The sequence below is a fragment of the Eleutherodactylus coqui genome, chromosome 7 (genome assembly GCF_035609145.1).
Source record: "Eleutherodactylus coqui strain aEleCoq1 chromosome 7, aEleCoq1.hap1, whole genome shotgun sequence".
In the NCBI taxonomy this organism is placed as follows: domain Eukaryota; kingdom Metazoa; phylum Chordata; class Amphibia; order Anura; family Eleutherodactylidae; genus Eleutherodactylus; species Eleutherodactylus coqui.
Window position 1 is genome coordinate 102357160 of NC_089843.1, and position 26965 is coordinate 102384124.

Sequence of the window (26965 nt, forward strand, 5' to 3'; positions counted from 1 at the left end):
TGTGTTTTCAATGAGGAGGGAGAAATAAGCTACTGCAACTTCTCTGGCAAACCTACTATATTTCCGACAGGAACTAAGAGGGTCAGACATGTTTATATCCAACATGCCTCATCCTTCTGTTCCATTGTTGGAAGATTATCCTTGCCAGTCCTGACAAAATTCTCAAGTCTGGTTCACTTACTTATGATGTGTATAGCCAACATAAATCATTATTGCTGTTAAAATTACATATTGGGCAATACGGTGGCTCAGTGGTTAGCACTGTTACCATGCAGCATTGAAGTCCTTGGTTCAAATCTCATCACGAGTAATGTTTGTATGTGCTGCATAGGTTTCCTCCCACACTGCTAAAACGTACTAATAGATGAATTTAGATTATAGGCCCAAGGTAATTGATGATAATCTCTGTATAGTACTGCAGAATATATATGCTCTATATAAGTGAGTACATTAATCCCAGGACTGATCTAGTTCTGTATAAAAACTAACTTTTGTTCAATCTCTATTGAAACCAATAAAAGTTCCTTCTTAAATGTCTTGTTAGAGACGGACTGGGTCACTAGTGGGACAATATGTCCTTTTACTAACCATGTTGATGGTTCAGAATGATTTCCCTTTCCAGGCTTTAGTCTCTTCCCTGACATTATCAGTATTGTTGCAGATTCTATCATCTCACTAGTGTCAGATTTCAAATATCAATATAAAATTAAATTCCTTTCTCGGGATGTTCACTTCCTCTCTAACTGAAGAGGGTTACTTCACATTCTCAAGCCTAAGGATCTCTTTTGCGCTACTTATCTTCCATAAGTTGCAAAATGTAATACTGTGTCTGTATGATAGGCTTATGCTGAATACTGATATTACCTTCTTGCAAAACCAAATGTGCCTTACGTAGGGTCTGCTCCATTTTCTGTTGCTTCTTATGTTGGCTCCTGGTCCTTATACTAACCCATGGCCCTTGTCTATCCCACCCTCCTCTTGACAGGCCTAAACCTTACTTATCCAGCTTGCCTTGGACCCACTTAATGTCCTCTCAGGTCTGCTCAAATTTGGCTAATGCTGAAGCCGATCCTCTGCCTATAATACAGCCATTGTGCCATAATAGTTGACCTCTTGAAACAAGTTTAGTAGCACTGGAAAAGTTCTGATATGACATATCAGATAATTACAGTGATGTCACATGCCATTTTCACTAATTACTTCAGGAAGGGTGGTATTGTGAATGCCAAATTTTGAGTCGGAAAGAATTTTTTTTCCCTGAAATGGGAAAAATTTAAATTCATGCATTTTGTTGCCTTCTTCTGGATCAACACTGCAAGATAACCATCTGAAATGGATGGACATGTGTCTTTTTCAGCTTTAGGGTACTTTATATGAGAGAACTATCAGGCAGAGAAGCTGAAACAAAAACTAATGAGCGATTTCTTGCTTAGTTCCCTGCCGAGTCCAGCAATGACAGTGGCCAATTTTTGCTTGAAATCACTGGTTTGAGCAATGTTTCGGCCTATAGTTTGCCCATGTACCTTTTGATACTTTGTTATCATGATAGATCCAATGATAAGACCCTTGCAAGTATAATTTAATTTCCACATAGAAGAAAAATAAAGCCATGAAATAATCCTGTTTTCTACTTTAAATAATAATAGAAATCCCCTACAGAAGAATTTGACTAAACAGCGAGACTGGAAATAAAGTCACGTCAAACGTTATCTATGCTCTGCCACAGCCCGAACCGACTGACCTGCCATACTGTATATTATATTGTTATTTTCAGATAAATAACTTGAGGTCACTCAGGTAATAGATTCACTCAACTTTTTTTTTCCCTTTCTGAAGAGACAACTGATGAAAGCACTTGAGACTGGCAGAGTGGACAGGTCTAGCTGGGATGTCACCGTTGAGTGCTGATATCTTGGTGCAGTCCCCTAAAGATCGCTTGTTCCAGAGTTTGAATGTCACTGCAGACAAAGGCTACATCAACTTCTTCACAAGAAGCCATTGTCATTAGAATGTTACAGCAGGCTTCAGCTGTCAGACATTTGTTTATTTTCCTTGCTCCACAGAGTTCAGACAACACATTTCTGCATATAGCGGCACATCACATCTTGTGCCAATGCCAACCATGCAAATCAAACTAAGGAAACCAAACACTCCAGGCTCCCTTAAAATACCTCCCAGTACATACTTCATGTCTTTCCTCGGAAGTACTTACATATATACATCTGATGGAAATCTCCAACATATGCCACTGTACAGGCATACGTCAGCCAGTATAAAAAAGTATCCCACAGAGTAGACTCTTTTATTGTAGCCATTTGTATATGAAAGACATTTCCCATAGAGTAACAAAGAAAAAAAAAAACTATGCCAATTCATACCACCCTAGACATTTGTTTAGCATATGTTGGGTGCATCGGGCATGGATACCTTCAGCAAGATTCTAGGAGCGAAGAGGGTCAAGAGAGATGAACCCTCTTAAAAGAGAGACACTAGAGAGGTAAATTTGTGGCAGATCTGGAAATAATAACTAAAAAAGAAAAAAAATAATAATAATTGTAGCATATAAATGGTTACAATCCTTGTTACAGCATAGTTTCCATAAAGCTAAACAAGCAACAATTCTTGCTCTTCAAACTTCAGATTACTATTGTATCATACCGACTCATAGAGTATAGAAGTGCCGCGGATTCTATATTTTTATACTGGATTATGAACTTTTTTTTTTCCTAAGCCCAATCAAACATTTTACAAAAACTAAAGAATCAACAGTGTCAAAGAGAAAACAAAAGTTGTTTCTTAGGTCTCTCAGAGGAGTCGTTCAAGCCATGGCCTCCTTCCCTGACTCTGATTTTCTGGCAACTTTTACACACAGAGGAATGTGCTTCTACTGCATTAGCGAACGTCTGAGCTTGTTGTTTTTGGCTGATCCAAAACGAGAAGAAAAAAGTCTTTAGGAAAACTGTTTTAAACTTTTCATCCTGCAAGCCTTCCCTGTCTATTATTTGTAGAGAAAGTAGACATTGTATATCTATATTGAGCATAGTACTGGAAAGGTGGATATCCTGTAACATTTGGACAGTGTTAGCAGTTTCCTAATCCCGATTTTCAGGTGGGTTCTCACCTACAGAGATTTGCCGCAAGCACGTGTGCTAAATCCGAGCCGGGGTAGAGAGGTAGGATTTTAAATGACTTGGTTTCACTAAACATAGCATCCCCAACCCAAACCTAAAGCCTGTAGATAAGCACCTTGAAAATACCCTCAGAGTCTGAAGAAATCTGGTTCATGTCAAGACACACTCTATTATGCCACATGCGAGACGGCTTCACCTGTATTTTATCATTTAGGTATGTGTATAGTATGCCAACATATTAATCATATAATGACTATTACAGGGACATCAATTTGCTAGACTCTATAGGAATGCAATACATTGAATGCATACATTGGAATAGAAATAATACAGTCCTGTGTAAAAGTTTTAAGGAGGTGTGGGAAAAAAAATGCAGCAAAGTATGATATTTTTTTTCAAAACTGAAAATAGACCGATAGACCTTGAACTTATTCTGCTGCCGGACAACAACTCTAAACATGAAAGGTCATTAAAAACTATCTTCAGTGTAAAGAAGAACAAGGAGTCCTGGAAGTGATGATATACCACTCATACACCCCCGATCCCAACATCATTGAGTCTATACGGGATTACACAAAGAGGCAGAAGGATTTGAGCAAGTCTACATCCACAGAAGATCTGCGATGAGTTCGCCGAGATGTTTGTAACAATTTATTTACTTTGCAGCATTTTGTTTTCACACCTGCCTAAAACTTTTGCACAGTACTGTGTTTATAATTAACTATATACCGTGTTTCCCCGAAAATAAGACGGTGTCTTATATTAATTTTCGTTCAAAAAGGTTTAACTTTTTTACATGTATAGCTGCCTGGACACTATTTAAATTGACTTTTTTAATTAACTGTTAGCAGGGCTTAATTTTGGAGTAGGGCTTATATTTCAAGCATCCTGAAAAATCATTTTGCATCCTCAAAAATTCTGGAAAATCATGCTATGTCTTATTTTCAGGGTATGTCTTATTTTCAGGGAAACAAGTTCAGTTGAATATTCTTGTTATTTGTAAACAATATATTCAAAAACTATTCAGAACGCAAACACAAAGTTGCATAGAAAATTAGACATTTAAGTCTAAGGTTTCCTAGTAAATCGGAAAGACTGGTAGAATTTAACCGTGACGAGGATTAATCAAAAGCCAAGCACATTTTAATTGGTGAATCATCAAGTGCCTTTCCTGCAATGTATTACTTAGGAAGTATATTAAACATTAAATTGTTGTTTCATATGAGCCTTTTCGGAAGCAAGCACAAATTCTTAGAAAGCGAGGAAAAGAAAAAGGCAAGAAAACTCAGCTCACAATAAAATTGTTGCCGATGCCTATTTAATTGCCATTAGTCAAATGTGACATTTCTGCAAGCATGTTAAAAATTCTCCCACATGTGCGACAGGCCGGGCTGGAAGAATTAGCTGCAAATGATTAAAGAATCTATCAACAAAAATAACCATGTGTTAAGGCAACTACAACTCATTTCAGTGCCTGAGAGAAGAAGGGAAACTGCTGCACAAATCAATGCCCCTAGGGGAAAGGAAAGGCAGTTCACGAAAAGCAAGGCCAGATTTAGTGTTGTAAGTATACACATTTATTGCATTCCCTGCATTTAATTTCTCATCAGGTTTGTATTTTGCCTTAGTAATTCATCAATTTATTTACAGCTATCCCCACCAGAGGGGGCTAAAATAGTTAAAAAAGGATGGGGATATTTAGAATGAATGGGATTCTTCTCCAAAGCTTAGTTCTATAATTGGCAATAACAATGAAAAATAGCATTTTTTTTCCTTCCCAGGAAGCATTGTGACTCTTTTTTTTTCCAATGCACTTTAGCAGTGGCACAGTGTAAATGCATTCACTGGGTCACTTAAGTTACAGGCAGCAGTGGCAGGTGCTTAGCAACGCTTCTCTAGTGGACCTTTTAATAGAAAGAATACCTGGAACATAGGATTTTAATCCATCTAAGAGTATTAATTATCACAAGGATCTCAGTATTCAGGTAGCTGCAATTCTCTCTGAAAGGGGTCTATTCAAGGAAAGTTTTAAGTCACAAAACTGCTGCACATGTTTCCATATGAAACAGAAGCGGAAGAAAAGATTGGCAGAGCTGTGAACCGACATGGCACAAAAAAATAAAAAAATGTACCTGACAGCTTTAATAAGATACGAATTGTGTCTGGAGAACCGAAAGGTTTTCTTTTTTATTATAATACATAACATTTTGTGTCATTAGGGTTACACTATATTGTGTGAAGACTGCCAGACAGGAATGTGTAGTGAACCATGAGTAAAAGCCTAGAACACAGTATCTTACATAGTGCTAATGTCTTACACATCAATCCAGGGTCTAATCTTAACGTTGCCTGTCACGCCAGGACTGAGATTTAAAAGGGATGTTGGAGGCCACTTTTTTCCTCCCCCTTACAGCATATTTAAAGTGAAAAGTAAAAGCTGTAAAAATCGCATAGTAGCGTAGACATTCGAAGCTCAACTGGATAATGTTGCAGTCGGTAAATGGAGAACTCAACTTAATGTAACCGGCCTGGTTGTAATAAACTGCAGAGGTAACACCATTACCGCCGAGTTCACACCATGCTTGGGATCAACATTTGACATACCCTAGGAAATTCTCCTGACATATGCTGTATGTCTAACATGGTGGTAAGCTATCATTAGCCGGATTTAAGCGGGAAGATTGAGCAGTATAGATTGGTATAGCTTGGCCTCAACTATAAGTGCAGATACAAATGGATGCAAAAATGTGTTGGATCCTCAGGAGTCGATATGTATGCAGCGTTATCCGTATGGAGCATACTTATAGTGTGACGGCTTTAACGTGACCCAATGAGCATAATCCCCAAACAGCTTTGCTTTATCAGACATATAATACATGTCCGATAGAAGTTTTGGGCTCTCGCCACTTCCTGAAGACTAAAGAACCGACAGTAATCCAGACAGTCCTCTAAGTGATCAAGAGTTATAAGGTTCTTTGTATTTACCTTGACAACTACCTCAACCAAAGGCAGGACTGCTATGTCTGAAATATAAAGGGTGTCGTAAATACTGATGGATAGTGATGATCAAAAGTTAAAAGTTATGACAAGAAGCTTCCTAGAAACTTAGATCATGTAGGGTTCCAAAACCGTCGATTGCAGAACGGTCATACACCTAGTTGTCAAACATGTCCAGTCTGCCCGTCAGTACATAAATGAGACAACTATGTAATATTTAATAAACACGACATATAAAACTGCACTTGGTAAGGTCATCATAAGTGTCAAGTAAGCAGCACTTGAATTGCCAGACGCCCTGAGCTACGACAGGTTTGGCCTTACTTCATTTCGGTTCCACCCAAATCAAAATTTTTTTGTTTAGAATGAAAGATTTGATTTTGCAATGTGATCACCTCTGCAGGAACCAACAAGTCACAGCTGTGCTGAACACAGGCCTGGCAGGAAGAGCAATCAAGTAACCTGGAAAAAAAGTTTCATCGGCCCCTTTACTGCAGAAGGGAGCCTGCAAGATATTGGCAGCCGATGCAACGTAGGATCCCCCTAGCTATGAATGCCTTATAGATGCTTGAGTCACAGGGTAACGTGCAGCAAAATAAATCACTATACACGTCAGGTCACACTTCATCAGGCACCCTATGCAGAATATCAGATGTTCCCAGGTATTTTAATCATACACTGAAGACTATTTTCCCTCTGTTTAGTACTGAATCCCCAGAAGGAATGCTAGGTTACAAATGAACAGCCTTCCAAGACTACCAGAAACCCAAGCAGGTCCAGTTAAATCATTCTGCAGATCCGCACCATCTCTGAGAGGCATTCATCAATTTCACTCTCAGGAAGCACAGACCACAAACCTAAAAAATACCGGGGTACATGCCAGTTACCCCAATAAAAAGGCCAAACACTTTATTAATTTATACAATGTGCTATACCTTTAGACTCTCTCAGACGGTGCAGGTGCTAACTCTTTCACTGCCAAGAAACTGCACACAGGCTGCTGGGAGAGTCTGAACACACACACACACACAACCATGCATTATTAAAGAGGAACAACATTAGAACCTGCCAGTAAAATATATAACTGGGTTCCTCCTATTAACACACAGCAGCCATTGCATAAAAGGTTTCTACCTAGAGTAAGTGCTTTATGGGCTCATTTCGCCTTGATGCTTGGGCATAACCCGTGCATCAGAGCAGGAAATGCGAGATCTATAATGGCAAATAAATAAGATAAACTTTTGGAAATGGAAATGCTGCCGGTTTCTCCCTGGCCGCTTCTTGTCCTTCACGGGAACCCTATTGTTCACAACATACACTTGGAGCGAATCACTTAAGTCTTTGTCTGCAGGAATCATACCCATGCATTCAAACTGGAATTTAAAATGCCTGCATCGGATTTTTTTTGTCCATGGGGGGATGCAGAGTTAATAAAGAGCAGATGAAAAGGGAACATAAATACCATCACTGTGAATCAAATGCCATAATCTGTGAAGTTGGAAACCCAGCTCGACATAGTTTAACCAAATAATAGAAGAGGAAGCGATGGGAAGAGCAATGCATTCAACATGCTATCTGAGGTCTAGAGCTATAGCCTGACAGGTATATCTCCGGCTCTGTCTATGGAATATATACCCATTGACTGCCTAGAGGAAGCGTACAATATCTCAGATAAAATATACGCCCAGACTCGCCGTACAGAAAGCCAAAGATTTGTTAAAGCAAGCAGACAGCATAATGTTGATCTAACTCCCGCTGTATTTAGATACAATTTATCACACTAAATGAATAATTGTCAAACACAACTCTCTGCCAGGCTTCAAGGAATCATTTTAAAGTTTAGAGGAACAAAAGGTTTATTTTAAGAATGAAAATCTTGGCTCGCACAACTGCAGACGTGAATCTGCTTTCAATTACAGAAAGTATTTCCACTCCACTGAGATGGGATCAAAATCTTCAAACTGCACAATCTTAGGGCAATGCATCTGATTAGATGGAAGCCTCCAAGAACCCAAAATTACTTTGTGGCATTGCCATGTTCTGCACACACTGTCAATTAGACACACACTGCAACAAGCTGGGGGAATGGGCAAACAATAAGCACTATTTATTCCCTCACTCCTGTCACAGCAATGCTTTATCCTGCTACATTACCTGCGCCTGCCCTCTCCCATTAGCAAGTCAGTGCCCTCATCTGTCTGGGACCTCGCTTAGCAGGCTTCTGGGGGAGATATTATAAGGTAAATTAAACAGTGAGAACACATGAGCTTCACCACATAGGACTGCAGTACAGTTCAAGCCCTGCCTGCCTGATAAAGCATGCTCCTTGGACCTTTCCTTCAAGCAGTCTTACTAGTATTGTTAGGTACATAAGGCACTACAGAGTATTCTAGATTCAGGCGGAAACAAAGAACGTGTGAAAGGGCAGTTAAGGTCCAAAATTAAAGCACCCCCATACAATGCTCTTCTAGCCTTTAGCAGGAGCAAGTAGCCTAGTGCTATTCTCCGGCATTGCATGCTGAGCCAAGAAAGAAGGGTATAAAGTCCTTTACCTCTGTGTGTCTTCTCTTTGCTTCCTCAAGGGTTAAAAAGCCACCTCATTTCAGATGCTAATGGTGCTTGTGTAGAGATTCTAGCACACAGAGCCTCCTCCCATTCCAGCAGCATACACCAAGCAAGGTACAGAGTGGGGAGGATGGAGATGCCCACTTCTTGTGGGGCACTGCTGCTCGGCTGTGCCAGTGCTTCAGGCTCACCAGGCGGGTATTAGGGGCAGCTTCCCTGTTGCTGGTCCTGCTCGCTTGTGTGTATGTGAGTGGCAGAGCTCAGCCTGTGCTAGTTGAACCAGTCTATAATGTATCACGTTACAGAGTCTGGCTTTCTCTTCAAGCACTGAGCAGCAATCAGACATGATAGGCTGAGACTTCTCTGTTTACACCCAGGCAGGAGGAGGGGGCAGAGCCAGGCTGCCTTTAACTCTTACTAGCACAACACAATGCTTCGGGTATTTACCTAGGCTGGTAGTGCCCACCTGTCAGAGGTGACACTTACTGACTAGAAGCCCTCCAGCAAGAACAGTGCTGAGCTGGATGAGTCTGCTCAGGGTTGCTGTTGCTTTCTCTCTCTCTCTTTCTCTCCTTCTTTCTCTCTCTCCTTTATGTTAGTAAATGAGCAGTTCACAATTGTTACATTTTTACTCTTTGTTTCTCAACATATTTACATTTATTTCTTGCATTGGAATAAACATGTAGCAGATATGACTTTGATGCTTTTAGTATTTGGGCTGCAAGGAATGCGGATGTGATATACAGCATCCAGAGTAAGCTAGTGGACAGTTGGAGGGTTAGCCACTGAGAAGGGGGGCGTACTTGTCAGGACAGTTGCCCTACTTGTAGGCAGTGAGTAGTAGGCAGTATCTAGGGGCAGGATGGCTATAAGTGTTAGGTAAAAAAAAGAATCTGTGTTACGTCCACAAAAAAATAACATTTTCTTCATATGTGTGCAGCTCCATGTGGCCTCTGTATTCGGTCCGTGTGTCCGTTTTTTTTTTTCTCTGTATGCTATTCTGATAGTTTTTCATGTTTGAAAAAAGAAAATCTGAAACAAGCCCAAATCTATTTTTCTGCATCTTTTAAAAAAAATTGGAAAGCGCACGGATGGCATCTGTGTGCTGTCCATTTTATTCTCTCCCCATTAACTTCAATGGGTGAGTCTCGTCCATAAAATGGATCAGAATAGTGCATGTGATGAGGTTTTTACACAGTCTGGGTCTGCAGTTGGCAGTGTGTGTTGCACCATAGACTAATATGAGATTGTAAGCTGCTGTCCATTTTTTAAAACGGATTACACACAGATGAAAAAAGTGCTAGTATGCCGTAGGCCTAAGGGCTCCTTCACATGGCGGGTTTTTTTATCAGTATTTTGAAAGCCAAAACCAAAAGTGGAACGTACAGAGAGAAAGTTTGATGGAAAGATTTGTATTTTTTTTACGCATTTTGGACCCGCTCCTGGTTTTGGCTCGCAAAATACTGATGAAAAATACGCCCGTGTGAAGGAGCCCTAAGGGCTCACCCACCCGGGCATATTGTCACGCATGTTAGGCTGAAAACACATTGCAGTGGGCCCAACTACGCTGGGCAGTACGGAGTGTAGTTGTGCCTGAACGAGGGAGATTTCTACTCCCTCGCCGTCTGTTCAAACACCGCGCCAGGGCGCAGGATTTTTAAAACGCAGCTGCCCGATCTTCACCGCACAATCTGTTCACTATGTGCTGGGAAGATAAGACAGGTCCTATATTTTCTCATCCGTACAAATCACCGCAGTGAAAACGAAACCAATGAATTCCTATGGAGATCAGTGGTAGTTTTATCCCATTATACGACCGTGATTATCACGGCTGTATGAGGGGAGGAATTCACGCTCATGTGTTTAAGCCCTAATGCGCAGTGAACAGTAAATATGCATGTAACATGTATTAGCTGCCTATGTTAAATCTCCATAGCCTACATTGCTGCATATTACACACCAAAATAAGACATGCTGCATTGTTTTTCATGCGCGTAAAAAAAGATAGGCGTGAGTGTCCCAATCGAAATTAAAGGGCTATTTGCACCACATATTACATGCAATAAAATATGTGCATACGGGCTTCTTCGCTCGTGCTCAAAATTTGCGTGTGCAATACGCAGAGAACATGACCCATTGATTTCAATGGGTTCAATCGCATTTCCTTTTTTTGCATGTGCTTTTTTTATACGCTCAAAAAAAAAAAGACCTGCTGTACTTTTGTGCACATTTGCTCACCAATGATCCCCATAGAAGTCTGCGCAATTCAGTAAAAAAATAAAAGAACACATCTGGAACTCATTAGGCTAAATAGCCATTTAAAGCAGGACATGCTCATCTGCTTCGCGCAAATGAACATGCCCCGCGAGCGCAAAAGGTACACTAAAATGCACCAATACGCAAAAAACCTTGTGCATGGCATAAAAAGATTGCCAGCACGCAAAAACACATGTGCCAGTGTGAAGGAGCCCTAATACATAGTGACAATACGCCCATGTGAGTGAGCCCTAAGGCTGGATTTACATGGGTGATTTTCCTGCACGCGTTCTGTCTGATTTTGAAATGGATAGAACTCACACAGGAAAATAACTAATTGATATTAATGGGTTAATATATAAGCAATTTTTTTTCTTGGGCCAGTTGCCTGAGATGACAAAAAAAAATGCAGGATCTCCTATTTTTCTACCACAAGCGTCACCCATTACTTTCTATGGAAGTGTGAAAAAACGTATCATATTGACATGCCATGGGATTTGCATAAAGTGTGATGTGTTTATGTTACTACTGGACCCACATGCAATTTCTTTCACAGAAGTGAAAAATATGCAATAAAAACACAAAAAATGCACATAAAAAATGTATGTAAATCTGATGCAAATCAGGCGTTTTATCTAAAAAAAATGCATCATACGTGCAATAAAATCACTGTGACATTGCAGGTGAAACTGTCAGTTTCCCACTGACCTACATTGCACTCGGCAGTGTAAATGCAGCCTTCTTTTGATTCCCCTTTGCTAACCACCAGTCTCATGGAATGATGCGTCAGAATCGTGAGTGGTAAGCCCATTCTCTGGGGTGTTTCTTGTGATTATTATATTTTAGTCCATATGGTGCCCTTTATTATTGGTTTCTGCTATTAAGTAAGTGGATATTGAAATTTGCATCTACAGTATTTGATATCACTGGAACCGCAAGGTTTATTTTGCCATCTGATAACATGGTTATGTGAATGCAATTTAGATTACTTTGGTGTTAATTGATAACAATAAGGACTTATTCATACGACCGTATATCTGTCGGCATTTTCTCGGCTGGCCGATGTACGCTCTGCCCCCACGCCAGCCCCTTCGATTACAAACAGCTGGAGGGGAGGAGAGAGGAGGAGAGTAGGGAGAGGGACTCTAGCAGTGATGCTGCTAAACTCCCTCCTACCTCCCTTCTCCGCCTGCTGTCATTAGCTCCTATAGGAGTCTATGGCAGCGTCCGTAGTCCAGCCAGGAAGATAGTTCCAGGACTATCTTTCCTGCCTGCCTGTGTGATCTGATGCACCGCAATCCAATGCATCAGATCGTAGCATATAGCAGTCAACCGTGAAAACGGCAGCTGATATATGCTCATATGTATAAGCCCTAAGAGTGGGCTCACACGAGTGTATGTGTAAAACACTACGTTTATAAGGCAGTGATTTACCGCTGTGTGAGCAGTTGGTGTGCAGGCATATCGCAGCGTAGCGCAGCGATATTGTACTGCGCATGACGGAGTATCTCACACTCGCTGTAATGTGTAAAGGCGTATGTACAGCATTTATAATGCGCCCATACAGAACGATAGGGCTTGATCGCGTGTAATACGTGGTAAAATAAAACATGCTGCATTCTTTTTTGTGCACGTGTTGTACGCAATAAAGAAAGCGCTAGCATGAGTGGGTCAATCAAAATCAATGGACTTTAATTTGACTCCAGTCACCATTTAATACATGATGAAATTATGCTCATGTGACCTTGCCCTAAGGCTGTATGCACACGGACACACAGCTGAGAGTCTCTGGTGCAACTTACATCAGGCAACACATGGACACCCCATCTCTGTGGGACATGGCACATTACAAGTCCTAATGTCGTCCGAGAATCGAACAAGAATAGGACATGCTATGATTTTTCTAACTCGGACTATTGGTCCTCGTGAAAAATTGCTGGTGTGAATGAACCCATTCAAATGATTGGGTCCTATTGGTGTGCAATTTCAGACCTATTTTTTATTTCCGAATATCAGATGAAAAAATTGACTGTGTGCATACACCCTAAGGCTGCCAGTCCACAGGCATCGCGATATCCCGCGGCGGCAGCGACCGCCAGGGAGCAGGAGCCAGCTTACGGATCTCTGCAGTGGACCTATCCGACAGTTAGGCTCACCACTGAGAATTGCAGCAATTCGCAGTATGCTGCGATTTGCCATCCGCGAGCAGAGAATCGCTACGATTCTCCGCTCGTGGACAGGGGGGCTGCGCTTTCCATAACAACGCTATGGAAAGCTTTCACTGTGTTCCCCGTGGCCGGATTATTGCAGCAGGGAACGCAATGCAAAAACACCCGTGGCCAGGCAGCCAAAAAGTTAGCTTTGAAGGGTTTTTTGGTTGTGCCGCTGTGCTATTTAGTATTTGGGCTACAATGTAACAACTGAAGTAACAATAACCTAGTAGGTATTAGCATGGCTTCAAACTGTTAGTTCTTTTTTGTCATAGTTTTTGTTGCACTTTTTCATGCACTTTTTTGAGCCAAAGCCAAAAGTGGTTTCAGAAGACATGAGAAATATGACAGAAGGACTTATACTTCTCCTTCTTGGCTTTGACTCAAAAAACTGCAGTGAAAAGGTGCCACAGAAATGGTGACACCCCCCCCCCCCCAAAGAAAAAAAACCCTGTGCATCAAACCATCATAGCTTTAGTCCCATATAAAGATACAGATCCCATTTACTTTCTTTTTGCCAACTACCACACTTCGCTCTAATGCAGCGCATTGTATCGTCTGACAAGATGGATGGATACAATCACAGGTATGATGATGATATCATGAAGAAGTTGAAGGATCCAAACAGAAGACAGGATATTTGGGAGGGATGTTGTTCAGATGGTCTTGATGACAGAAGAGAATACAACGACTACTAATAATAACAAAGGCTTATTACTAAATGTTGATTGAAGCGTTGCAGATAAGCACGCACATATAACTCTGAAGCAACGTTTCAGATTGTGCCTGGAGGATATCTTGACTGTACGCAACTTAGTCTACCTAATTGACTGCGCCTGTAATTATCACACCTGTCATCATACTAGGATATTCCCATTACGCAAGAGCTTAAAATTCAAGTTGTGTCAATGTTGTGGAGTCTGTGTGAAGGGGAGAAAGTCTGGATAGTGTCAGTGAATATATGGGCTGGATGTGCTGTGCGCACAGCACGCAAATTGTACTCAATGTGCGCATTATGTAGTGAAAAAAACCGCAGCATGTCCTATTTTGAGACATAATACACCCATTGGTGGCTTAAGGCTTATTCAGATGACCGTATTTATGCAGGCGTGTAAAAGAATCGCACATAAAACGCGACCATGCGAAGCGTTGGATTCCAATGGGTTCATACAGACAAACGTTTTTTTTTGCGGTGCTTTAATTAATGTGAAAAATAGGACCTACGTGACCGTTTTTGGTCGCCTTTTTTATACGGCACTGGAAAAGATAGATCTTGATCTATTTTCCGGGAAGACGCGCGGCAAACTCCTATAGACTTCTATGGCAGCCGGAAAAAAGGGAGGGGGAGGGAGTTACCCTGTGTGCAAAACATTTGGGAAAAAAGACAGCTTGCCCTAATTTAGTATTAATTGTCATTTTGAGCATTTTATAGCGATCGTTGGTTTCCATCGATTCTGTGTGCTTTTTTACATTCACGCAGCTGCACCCCGTGTGAATGGCTTTAAATACATGAATAAAGATCAGCGCTCGATCGGGTCAAATCTTCATTCATGAGATTATACGCTGCATGTGGGCGAACATAAAAACGCATACAGTCATGTGAAGGAGGCATCAGGGGTTTAAAATATGGAGTAAGGGCTCAGTCAGACGGGCGTTTGTTTGCTGCGCATGTTTTCTGCATGCGATTTGCATGTATTAGAACCAATGCTTTTCAATGGCAGCGGTCACATGTTCGGTTTTTAAATGCACAAAAAAGTCTGTGTATATTAAAACGCGGCTGTCTGCATTCTGTGTTCGCAAAGAATTTTCTAAAAAACGTTGGACTTGCCATTGCCTGCAATTGTGTTCTTTAGAACACGCCGCACTGTGCGTTCTTTTCAGCGTAACGCACGCCTCGGTCATGCAAATTTTTTTCCGCATGCATTTTGTGCAAGAAAATGCGCGCAAAAAAACACCCATCTAACTGAGCGCAAAATAATCATGTTGCTTATGAATTTTAGAGCTTATTCCGACGAGCGTATATCGGAAGGGTTTTCATGCCTGGCCGATATACGCTGTCTCTCTCTGCAGTGAGAAGAGGCGGGCCGGCCCGGGAGCAGTGCACTAAACTCCGAACCCCCTCTCCAACCCTCACTACTGTTTGCAATGGGAGGGAACGGGGCGGGCAGAACTTAGCTCTGCCCCTGTCTCGGCCCTCCCATTGCAAACAGTGGTGAGTGGCGGAGAGGGGGCGGGAGCTCAGTGCATATACACATGTCGGAATAAGCCCTAACTGTGTATTTAAAATACAGACCCCTATCCGCCTGCATGAACCCTTAGGGCTCAGTCACATGGGTGTCAAAATCGTGCAAAAGTTAGCCGTGCAAAAAAATTGCGCCTAACTCACTTGTAAATCACATGAATGTACAATTTTCTGTGATCAAGTCTAAGCCTCATTAGCGTTTAAACCGCGTATTCACACGATCAGGAGCTTCGTGTTACCAAAAAAAAGGCGCTGCTGTTCGGAATTCCCTCGGTCATTAGAAATCCTCCTAGTGACTTAAATACAGCAGCTAAATTGACTCCCTCTCCCTTTTTTCAAGCTTTTGTGATTTTCTGCCAAAAGATTTTTTCACGCAGCAGTGAATTTCAGTCGCTGAGTTCGGTCGCTGATGTCCTATCTTTTTAGGTGTGATTTTTCGTTTTTTTTGTGCGGCTTAAAATCATTCATCTGAACCAATCCATAGGAAACCATTGGTTCTATTAGTCACAATTTTTTAGTGCATCTAACTTAGTCGTGCAAAATGGTCTATGTGAACGAGGCCTTATTCTGTGTCTCAGTCTCTCACTGTGCAAGTTGTAGGCGGCAGAACTTAAAGTCCTGGATTAAGTATAGAGGAGAATGTTATATTACACAGCTCACCCTGACTAGCTAACAACTACCGTGTTTCCCCGAAAATAAGACAGTGTCTTATATTTATTTTTGTTCAAAAAGGTTTAATTTTTTTACATGTATAGCTGCCTGGACACTATTTAAATTGACTTTTTAATTAACTGTTAGCAGGGCTTAATTTTAGAATAGGGCTTATATTTCAAGCATCCTCAAAAAGCCTGAAAAATCATTTTGCATCCTCAAAAATTCTGGAAAATCATGCTATGTCTTATTTTCAGGGAAACAGGGTAGTGGGAAAGATGTAAAAAGCGAGCTGCAATACCATGGCAGATTTTGCAGTGTCTTTACCTACTGCACATTTATATACAATGTGGCTGTTAAAAAGTCAAGTGTGAGAAAGAACAATAATACTATGGATAATACTGTGTATGTAGTGCCAACATATTCTGCAGCGAAACAAATAAAATGACAAGTAATCACAGCAAATGAACGAACAGCGAGAGAAAAGCAAATAAGTCGCTGCCTATAAGTGCTTACAATGGAAATGGAAATTTGCCATTAAACTCGAACATAATGAATCAATTCACTTATCTCTATTATACTAGAGATAATCAATAGAATTCCCAAATTCGATTCCCATGTAATTATAGAAATGCTTCCATTTACAAAGAAAGCCATTCTGCTGTAACCTAACTTTCTATATGCCATTCTTACAATGTATCACTCTGTGTATGTTCTCCCTCTGCATTTGTGGTCAACAGAAAATGCTGAGCGTTCTGCGTTACCATATGCGGAGAGGCTCTAGATTGCCTGATGTATCTCCGATAAGGGCATAAAACATCAAAGAACCTTCACTAAAATGGGGAAAAACAAGTTTCCTCTCAAGTCTAGTTAGTTTCAGATATTAGGTAGCCAGGCAAAGTCTGATTACTAAAGAAAGGGAAAAGACAAAAAAATCTTTTCATCTGCTGATTAGAGCCTTTAGAGATGACACACAGTTTGCCAAAAAACCATGAGGGAAAACAGGATAGAGAAACTGAGAGCGAGCTTCAAAACAAAAAAGATTGCTTTGACATGTTGCAGATTAATATGTAAATAAATAAATATATAGATAACCACTTCTCGCAACAATATGTTACTTTTTAAAGAACTACTGCAAGCAAAAGCACTCCAGTCCTTTCAGCTTTCATCAAAGAAGACCAAGACAAAGCTGAAGCCTACAGAGCTCTCATACTGCACATCACAGGGATCCACCGCTGACCGCTTCACATCATCCCAGGCTGCAGCGCTCCATTACTGTCAGGTTATTGCATCAAAAATGGATGTCTCATGCAATGTCAAAGAACTCAAACATGACTCTCAGAACTCTATAGGGGTTATGTGCTTATAAGGAGCAAAGCAAAACCATATGCTAAAGTGGGACATTCTCCAGACACTTCGGCAGTGTGTAGGGCATTAGAGTGGGAAGGGGGTGACTAAATGTAACTAGTAATGCTAATAATAATACAGTACAATAGACATAGATCAGAATATACTCAGAACAGAATGATATCTATATATTCTAGATTTGCACACAGTTTAGGGGGGCTATGGGTATCAGCTTAGGGTAGCAATACATATTAGATACAGATTGGCCGAACCTGCCAATTTTGGCGGGACCTATCATCCAATATGCATGGGGACCTTCCAACTCTCCCCTCACAACAGATGTTGGGGGAGATCAAGATTTGGCAGTTCGATTTCAACTGCCTGACTTATTAGCTCTCAGGAGTTAAGCCGCCGCCAGAAGTGTCTGGCAGAAGCTTGCATCCCTTTCTTCACAGAGAACACTTGAATGCTTGGTATGTGTTGGGTGGGGGTCAGGACTGATAGCTGTCAGCCGAACAAGCATTCAGCTGACAGTTATCCAAAATGCATGAGTAGCCACAGGGTAACTAGGCACATTACAGGTAAGTCGGTGAATTTCACAATTCTGGCAGGACTCGCGAGGATGATACTTACTATTAACAAAACCATTGCACGCTCTGCCGAACTAGCATGCATATTTACTGGGGGATCGGGAAACCTAGCAGTCAGCGGACAGTTATCTAATATGTATGGGTAGCCTTAGGTTGGGCCCTTACCAGGATTGGCAACTTGATTTTTTTCTTCTTTTAGGTAAACCAAAAAGGCCACATTTTTTTCGCAGATGAATTGGAAAACCATAACCGGAATTATCCCTCAAAATTGTTTTCTTCCCTTAGGACTTATTCACACTGGTCATTTTAACATCCGAGTTTGAGGCTGAAAGAACTTGGGACCCATTAAAGTCAATGTGTATATTCATATATGAATTTTTTTTCATGGGCCAATTGTCAGTGTAAAAAAAATGACAGTACGACCTTCTCAGACTGCAATCGCTCATTGAAGTCAACGGGTGCGTTAAAAAATGGTGGAATTCACTCACATGGCATATGAGTGCTTTTCATTTTTTTTGACACACTGGGAGTTCCAAATTGCCATTAGCTGGGCCACCATCACTTTTTTTATGCCTATGAAAAAAGTGGCTCATTTACATGGAATTATAATTATTCAGGTAATCATTGAATTGTGTGAAAAGGAATAATCAAGCAATGAATAATAATTTGTTAATTTACCGCTGATCGTTTGTTTTATGTAGGCAAAAAAATTGAAAACAATCGGCCCAAGTAAACAGGCAATGGTTCATCTATGTTTATTCTGAATGGAGGTGGGCGGCCGGAAGAGATCTCCAGTGCACTCCTCCTCCATTCAGTAGGTGATTACCACTCCTGTGTAAAAGCCCAGGAGGGATTATAATCTGGGGGAGGATTGATGGGCGTTTAAGTGCCCGACAATCATCTTGTATAAAAGGATCCTTACCATTTCTTCATGGGACGGGTTACCATTCCTTTCCAGAGGGGACAACGTTTGCTAATTGCTATGAGGTCTCTTCTATACATAGACCTCTACTGCAAGTTAGTATGTGAGATGAATATTATGGCCAAAATGAGATTGGATCCCAACATAAGAAAGGAGAAGAACTTTCCCCCAAAATCCCTTCCTTGCTTTCCTGTGTCCGGATGCGTTTGGCCTTAATATATGGCCCTCACCTGAAGCTGTAATAATGCAGTGGGACAACAGCTAAGCCCGCTGCTGGTGTAAAACACACATTTCACATTGTAAGTAATTGTTCACTCTGTAATAATATAACGTGTTAGAGGAGTATCGCCATCTTTTCAAGGCACTCGGTTGTTACATCTGACAACTGCAGGGCTTCAATCCCACTGCAGGAGATCCGAGTGACTTGTGCATTATAAGTAATGCCCTCCCATGGCCACACTCTGTGTCTATAAAAGCCGTTCATTTTATGTATACAGAACAGACGGAGGTGAATGCATTATTATTACATACTATACTGTATTCCCCCTGAAGGGGGTGAAATCCAGGACAAATCTGCACCAAACTCTGAATCAAACTCCACATGTAGTCCTTGTGGATTTTACAGGGGTCCGCACCAAATCCATAGCTGACCCTCTGCTGTACAAATTCTGCCTCGTCGTGGAAGCACCCAACAGCTAAGTTTGGAGGTTCTTACTGCTTTTTGTTGCAATAACTATTGCAATAAATAGACTTTTTTTATACTTGTGTGCTCATTTTTCCCACTGCAGTCAATGGGGTGCAAATCCCAACCACAATGCAATAAATAGGGGCAAAACTTTCTGCAAGCAAATACAGCAATCCCAGCTGCAGTTTTAAGATGCCTATTCTGCAATCTTGTGATTTATAGCTTCTGACTACACTGGGACAATATAAAAAGTGACGACTTCTACAGGGCAGTTTGAATCCCTTTTTTAGGCATCTTTTTCGACAAAGGGCAGCTGCAGACGAGTGTATGTGCAAATACGCACATTTCAGTAAAACATATATGCACATTGAACAAGATTAATTTGCGCACGTATTGGTGTATTATGCTGTACCTTTTGCGCTCGCAGGGCCTGTTCACATGCGCACACAACACATCCCTGTCCTGATTTAGAAGGCTATTTAGCCTAATTGGGTTCAGATGTGCTCTTATTTTCATGGAATTGCATTTTGTATTGCGCACCGTGTTGTGCATTGTGCACACATTTGGGCACCCCCATAAGCTCCTATGAGGACCATGGGTGCGCCAATGCGCAGAAAAATAGAGCATGTTCTGTGCGTGTGCATGAAATGTGTGCAACAAAATTTGTTAATGCGAACGAGCCCATTGATATCAATGGGTTCTATTCTCTGCACATGTTTGCTTATTTGTGCACTCCCAATAGATTTCTATAAGAATCTTCGGTGCGCACAAAAGTAGATCATACTGCATATTTTTCGAGCGTGCAAAAAAAAGAAATGAGAATGAACTGATTGCAATTAATTAGTTCTGTTCTCTGCATATTGCACACATGAATTTTGTGCACATTTGCGAAGTCACCCTTATGCCCCTTTTCAGGCACATATTGCATAGGGCCATCTGCATACGGCTTCACTTTTGTTGGATTCTACACAGTTGTGATGTCTTTGCTGCCCAGATGTTGTTGGAGGTCAGCAGTAAAATACGAAATGCCTGATTCATTTTATGCTGTATCCATGCTGATTTTATTTATTTTTTTAAGTTACAAGATGCTCTCGGTCTGCTGGTGTTTTTTTTGAGCATTTTCCCCATGGCTTCTGTATGGGAAAAAAACATATATGAGTAAAAATGCCACAAAAAACCTGTAAAAAACTCAAAAACAATGCATGAGGTTTTTGTGGGTTTTTTTCACCAAAAGGTATGCCAAACAGAAGATTTAGGGAAAAATACTGAGCCCATTATTTCCTGTGCTGGGCTTAGTAAGATTTTCTTCAGCACACAGTACATTGAATACACGAAGAGGTGCAGGGCTCGTCATGCATTCAGCACGTCCCCAGCACCTCCATGCACCTTTTCAGAAATGTATGTCAAGTCTAACCTGGTGTACATTTCTGGTATAATATATACGCCAGTTTCTATAGAAAACTATAGCTCTATCTGTATGTCCTCGGTGGACACGCCCGCTCCCAACAAGCCCCACCTCCTTTTCTGAAGAGCTGGTAAGGGCCAGCAGCAAAAGGAAAAAAGTCAAAAATTGTTGTGCTTACATCTGCTTGTGCATAAATTGTTGACTTTTTACACCAGAAACTGGTGCAAAATAGTTTATAAATGAGCCCTGCTGCATGCTCTATTTTTCTGCACATTTGCTCATTAGAGGTCCTCATGGAAGTCAATGGGAGTTGTGCAAGAGCACACGCAATACCCAAGGAGAGGAGTGATACCTTACATGATTCTGCTGGTAAAAGAACACATCTGGAACTCAGTGGACTAAATTAGCCATTTTAAGCGCAGCGTCTTGTTTGCCACATGCAAATGAACATGCCTGCAGGCGAAAAAAGTATATTAAAATACACCAATGTTCACTAAAAAGCCTCATTCAGTGCGCAAAAACTAAGGGAGTCCTTAAACCAGTTTCAGCGCAGTGTATTGTGGTCACATTTATATCTCTGTACTATAGATAAGTGTCCCGGCCTGAGCATCACAGATCTCTATGTTCATCGATGCCTGTGATATTCCCAATTCAGATCAGTAGACCCGCACCTACCTGGGACCTTATCCCTATTTATGCACCCATAATATACCCCTGGGCTTTGGGGCAAATTGACTTAAACCAGCATATCATATGCCAACCTACTTAAAGAATTCCCTAGCATGGAGTGCTACAAATATATTAAGATGTGCACTCTGCCACTTCCTAGCATGTATTATAGCTTATATCATGGGCTGTGAACAGACATGCACCCTACTGCTAAGAACAACTCCCTTTTATTTTTAAAGTGGCATGGCTGGTATAGCAATTTAAAAAGTTGCCAATTTTTGTGCAATATAGCCAAGTGCCAAAATGTGTGACTTTGTAACAGCAGAAATCTGGTGCTAATGCAACCTTAAATCCCCTCTAAATGCAATGCAGTCGATGTACGCCAGAACTCGGCTCCATCTGAATAAGCAAATCTATTCCAACATTTCACTTTACCTTCCATTCAAACTCTATCCAATGAGAGAATATAACTCGACACGCTGAGTATCCCCAATGTGAGTCGGAAAAATGCAAGTTCCACTCTAGGAATCTGATTTCAAACAATAAGACCCCTTACTGTCAAGATCTAAACCTCCTAGTGGAGAAGTATGTATTAGTAAACATAATAGCATCTGCGTAATCGCATATCACTTGTATTCATGATGACAGATAAAAAATACATAACAATAATACCTGTTTAATGACCAAAATGATTGCTCCTTGACAAGCTTCTGCTATGTAGGAAACTGATTTACAACTCTCTGATCTGTGAAAGCTGTCACAAGTAGAGCACATTAAAAGAGGCTGGTGAGACGTGCTGCTTGCAATTGGAAGAAATGTGTTTGGGTCTATCGGAAATTTAGATTAAAGGACTGAATAGGTTAAATAATTAGCATTCATTTGCATTGTTGTCATCTAAATGAGCCAAGTAGCTGCTTACAAGATTGGGCACCCTGGAACTGCAGGACAAGTGAAAACTGCTGGGTGTTCCAGGGTATAAGTAATGAAGTTTGCATGGGGGGGCAGGGGGGTCTTAAATATTTAATGTGAAGCTTCTTTGTACAGTATATGGGAGATATAATCAGTTAATGTAAAAGCTTGCCTGTATATAATATATCCTCATTACCTTTGTTGGTGAAGAACATAAAAAAGTCTCACATGGCTATCTGCAGGCTAGCTGCTGTTTATGGATCTTATTATTGGTGTATTATTGTACAGTATGTGTGAATTAGCATGACCCATTTTTTTCCGCATCCATTCACAGCAGAACAAAGATACCGTACTGATAAATGCATTTAACAGCAAACAATTTCCAGAATACGTTATGGCGAGTTGGATTAGAGGGCAATAAGGAGGCTTACAATATATAATGTTCGCTCTTTATCAATGACACACTTTGTGCACAGCAGGTCATACAATTGCTACAGACCAGTGCTTCGAGAAAGTAGGACGGGGCTTATACTAGGATTCGGCACTGGGGAGTGTTCCACAGATCCTTCTGTACTCACCATTTTACGAATGCTGCTTACTTCATATATTCCCTTTGTATATTTACCCCTGTTATATAGCTAATACTAGTTGGAATACTGGCTTAGAGAAATTGCATGTCTTCATTAAGGATTGTAAATCTAAAGTTGGCCATTCACCTTCAATAGATGTCAGCCGAATGCTCGTTCAGTCGGCAGCTATTTTTTCCCAACTGCGCCATGTATATGAACGCTCAGTTCGGTTAAGTGGCAGCTTATCTCCAGGAAGAAGAAAAGGATCGGGCATTGAAATTCAATGATCCTTCTTTTCTTCAACACCATCTGTCATGGGAAAGCGGGTCTTCCAAAATTGTCAGTTTTGGATTTGTTGTCCAATGTGTATTGGAGGCTGGAAGGGGTTATCTGGGCGTTTACTATTGATGTCCTCTCCTTAGGATAGGTCATCAATAGTTGATCAGCAGGGGTTTGCTGCCCGGGATCCCTGCTGATCATCTGATCTTCAGGCCTGCAGTCAAGTTGGATGTCCATATTGAGTCAGAGCTGAAAATGTAGTAAAAGGCTTCACTAACATTGATTTCAATGAGAGTGATGCCTTCTATTACACTTCCAGCTCCGACCTTAATGTATATGTCAGGCTTGGCTGTGCTGACAGTGGGCCGGAAGATCCGATGATTTGCAGAAATCCCTAGCTGCAGACCCCCACCGATCAACTATTGATGACCTATCCTGAGGGTAGGTCATCAATAGGAAATGCCTGGAATCCTCCTTTAAGACTTTAGGCACCCTGTGATATTACAGGATTATATTATATGGATCCATAGTAAAGCACCAACAGACTGCTATAGACCATGTTGCCCCTTGATGTGAATCCAATTTTATACATAACAGCACATCGTTTTTTTTTCTTGTGGATGCATGTGAAATTTGTGCCATTTGATTGTTTCCAGGGTGGAATACGTTGCCTTACCAAGGAATTATACGGCGGCACATGGAGTACCTATGAGTCTTCAATTGTACAGACTCTCTCTTCCACTCTACAATGTCCAAGCATGCAGCAAATAGCATGCACATCTACCCTTAAATAGAAGAATTCACCTATTTCTTTAATTCCCAAGTAGTCATTTTATTTTGCTGAAGTCCTATGCATTATTATTATTCTCATCACAAAAATGTTACTTATGAAAAATGGATATACTATTTCCATAATACAATACTGTAAAACTAAGTGCAGGGAGACATATTTGTTTCTTAACAGATGACAGATCAACCCTAACCAATTACCTGTTTGTTTTTCTATCTACTGAAGTTAATTCATTTAATCTTTCAAATATTTGTCATTAACCAAAATGTAGATGAATGCACTGTAGTGTCCCCTATGGTCACGGGGCAGCAGTATGTAATGATAAATCTTGATTATATCTCAACCCAGTATAAATCTTGTCATAATAAATATTCCTATCCAATAATTCTCTTTCCAGTTCACTGAATATGCCCAAAATAATGGAAGTTATCCAAGTTGAAATCTAGCTATCCATAGTGTAGCAGAACTATTATTCTATTAATCAGTGCAGTCTCCATCCAACCTAGACGGAGTTACTGTGTAAAGGAAAACAGAAGGGCGCTTATGTCAGGGTTTCCAATCACACATTTCGATCTAATTGATTCCATAAGAGAGAAACACTTCTTCCCATTACACATTCCAAAAATGACATGAGAAATAGTGTAGTAGCCAAAACCACCAATGATGAAAATATGTCAGTGTCGTTACCGCATGGAGATACTTCTGAGAGAGTGGGAAACTTTTCACACAGCTAAATGATCAAGAAACAGACTGATGGCACAGAATACATAATCACTTATACTCCATGTATTTCATCAACCAGTGTGTGCCATCTGTATAGTCAGAAGAGAAGGCAGAGAAGATCACTTACAAATGGGCAGAAATGTGCTTTGTGTGGCCTGTGCATTTCCTTTGTAAATGGGCCTGGTATATATACAATCTGTTCATTATGTTAGTGGTTATAAAAAGGAGGTGGGATTGGAATAGGGGGCAGAAGTCATCCTCTGCTAATGGGAACAGCACTTTGCTTCAATCAAAAAGTAGTAAGGACAATTATAAGTTCCCCTAAGTTGGCAGTAATGTAATTGAAAAAGGTCTTTTAAGTCAATTCAGAGTTGGTCAACAGATAACTATCCGCAGGAACTTAAATGAAGTCGTGGTCTTTACCAATCGTTAACAGCAGCCCCAATGAAGTCACTTCTGAGGACTGGAAACCTGGCTGAATGCTATAGTAGCAGATCAGGGGTGTATTGATATCTTCTGGACATTTCTTTCTGGTTCTCAAAACTTCATGGATTTGGGGCCTCCTGGTCTGAGAAGTGGGAATGTACAGTGTTGAAGGGTATTCGAATCTGAAGCTTTTATGGCAAATCTGTAAAGAGGTCTCCTTAAGGATGTACTGGGATTCACAATGGAGCATCAAGATGGTCACTCCAAACGGAACTGAGCATGCTCCCTGGGAACATTCTAGCAAGATGATGTCAGCACTATAAAAGGACTGCTGCATCACAGGAAAGTGCAGGAACTGTGTAAGTGAGCTGGGGTGCCAAAGGCAGCTTCTGAAAGGGTTGAAAGGGTATAACACTCTGCAGGGGAGCTACTGTTGTCATAGTGGAAAAGGTAGTGGGAGCCCAAAACCTTTGGATGAGAGAGGGGCTGTTTAGAGAAAGCAGAGAGCACCGTGCAGAGGAAATTGAGACTGTGTGCTTCCAGCAAAAGAAAGTGTTGGATTGCACTGTAGAGTCATGGATCAAGACCAAAGAGGACATCAAGGAGTGTGTTGACAAGTTGTAAGTGAGGCCAGCCTTAGTAAACCTGCTAAGTGTGCACACCACTCGGGATGATATAATAGCAGGCCTGCTATATGAAGAGAAAATAATATGGACACTGACATTCTACAAATTCTAGATGGTCAGATCTGGGTTAGGCAGGAACCAGCTTTTCTAAAAGACCGAGTGGGGCAATGATCACAAAAAGGGAATTGTTAACCTTTTCATGGGCGAACTTGAATTACATTATGAGATTTATATTTCTTGTCTACAGAACTGATCTGGTTACGGTTACAGTATTACTGATATTACAGTATTGCTGGTGCTGTTATTATTTTGTGCTAAATACAAAGCATTATTGTCTATTATTGCACATAGAGTATTAATCCTTGGATATAGTTAACCATACAGGTGAATCTATAGTAAAGGTTAACCTGCTTGCTCGCTGTTCTAACATGACTTATTTCCATTGCTTTGTTAGCAGATAAATATTGTCTTGTTTAGTAACTCCTTACGCTACATAGTATCCTAATTCTGCATCATTACACCACCTACCCCTCACATTTCCACATGTACCACTCTTATAGATCCGGGGGTCACCTCTGGGAACCACATTTATCTTTAGTTCTGGCTCCCATGGCCTCTGGCCGGGCTGACTGCGGTGGTTGGAGGTGGTTGGAAATTAACGAAACAGCCTATGCTGTGCTATGTTTATTTCATAACTCCCATAGAAGTTGAGTGGTATAAAAACAACATAAAAAAGGGAGCTATGCTCTCTCCATAACTCAGGAGTGAGAATTAGAGATAGGTGCTGCTCTATGGTGTGGATATGCCATAAAATCTGAAAGGGAATACCTGTGTTAGCTTCATTCAAGGTAATAGTGGCCCATTAGCGTACGTCTGATGGCCTATGGGCTAGCTTTGATAAAATAATAAGGAAAAGGGCCTCTACAGGAAAACTGTATTTTGAGAAGTCATATCCTGGGGTCTATTATGAGTT

General features: G+C 40.9%; 1 protein-coding gene across 5 annotated transcripts in view; it reads right to left on the reverse strand.

The window, feature by feature from the left end:
- The window catches only part of TENM3 (teneurin transmembrane protein 3), a 550183-nt gene that overhangs the window by 499970 nt on the left and 23248 nt on the right, over positions 1–26965 (reverse strand). Inside the window, exon 1 of one of the 5 annotated variants that reach the window (XM_066573503.1) lies at positions 8681–8992. The exons of the other annotated variants lie outside the window; for them this stretch is intronic. The gene's annotated coding sequence lies outside the window, so the exon portion shown is untranslated. Of the gene's footprint in view, positions 1–8680; positions 8993–26965 lie in introns of those variants that run through there. 5 annotated transcript variants of the gene reach the window in all.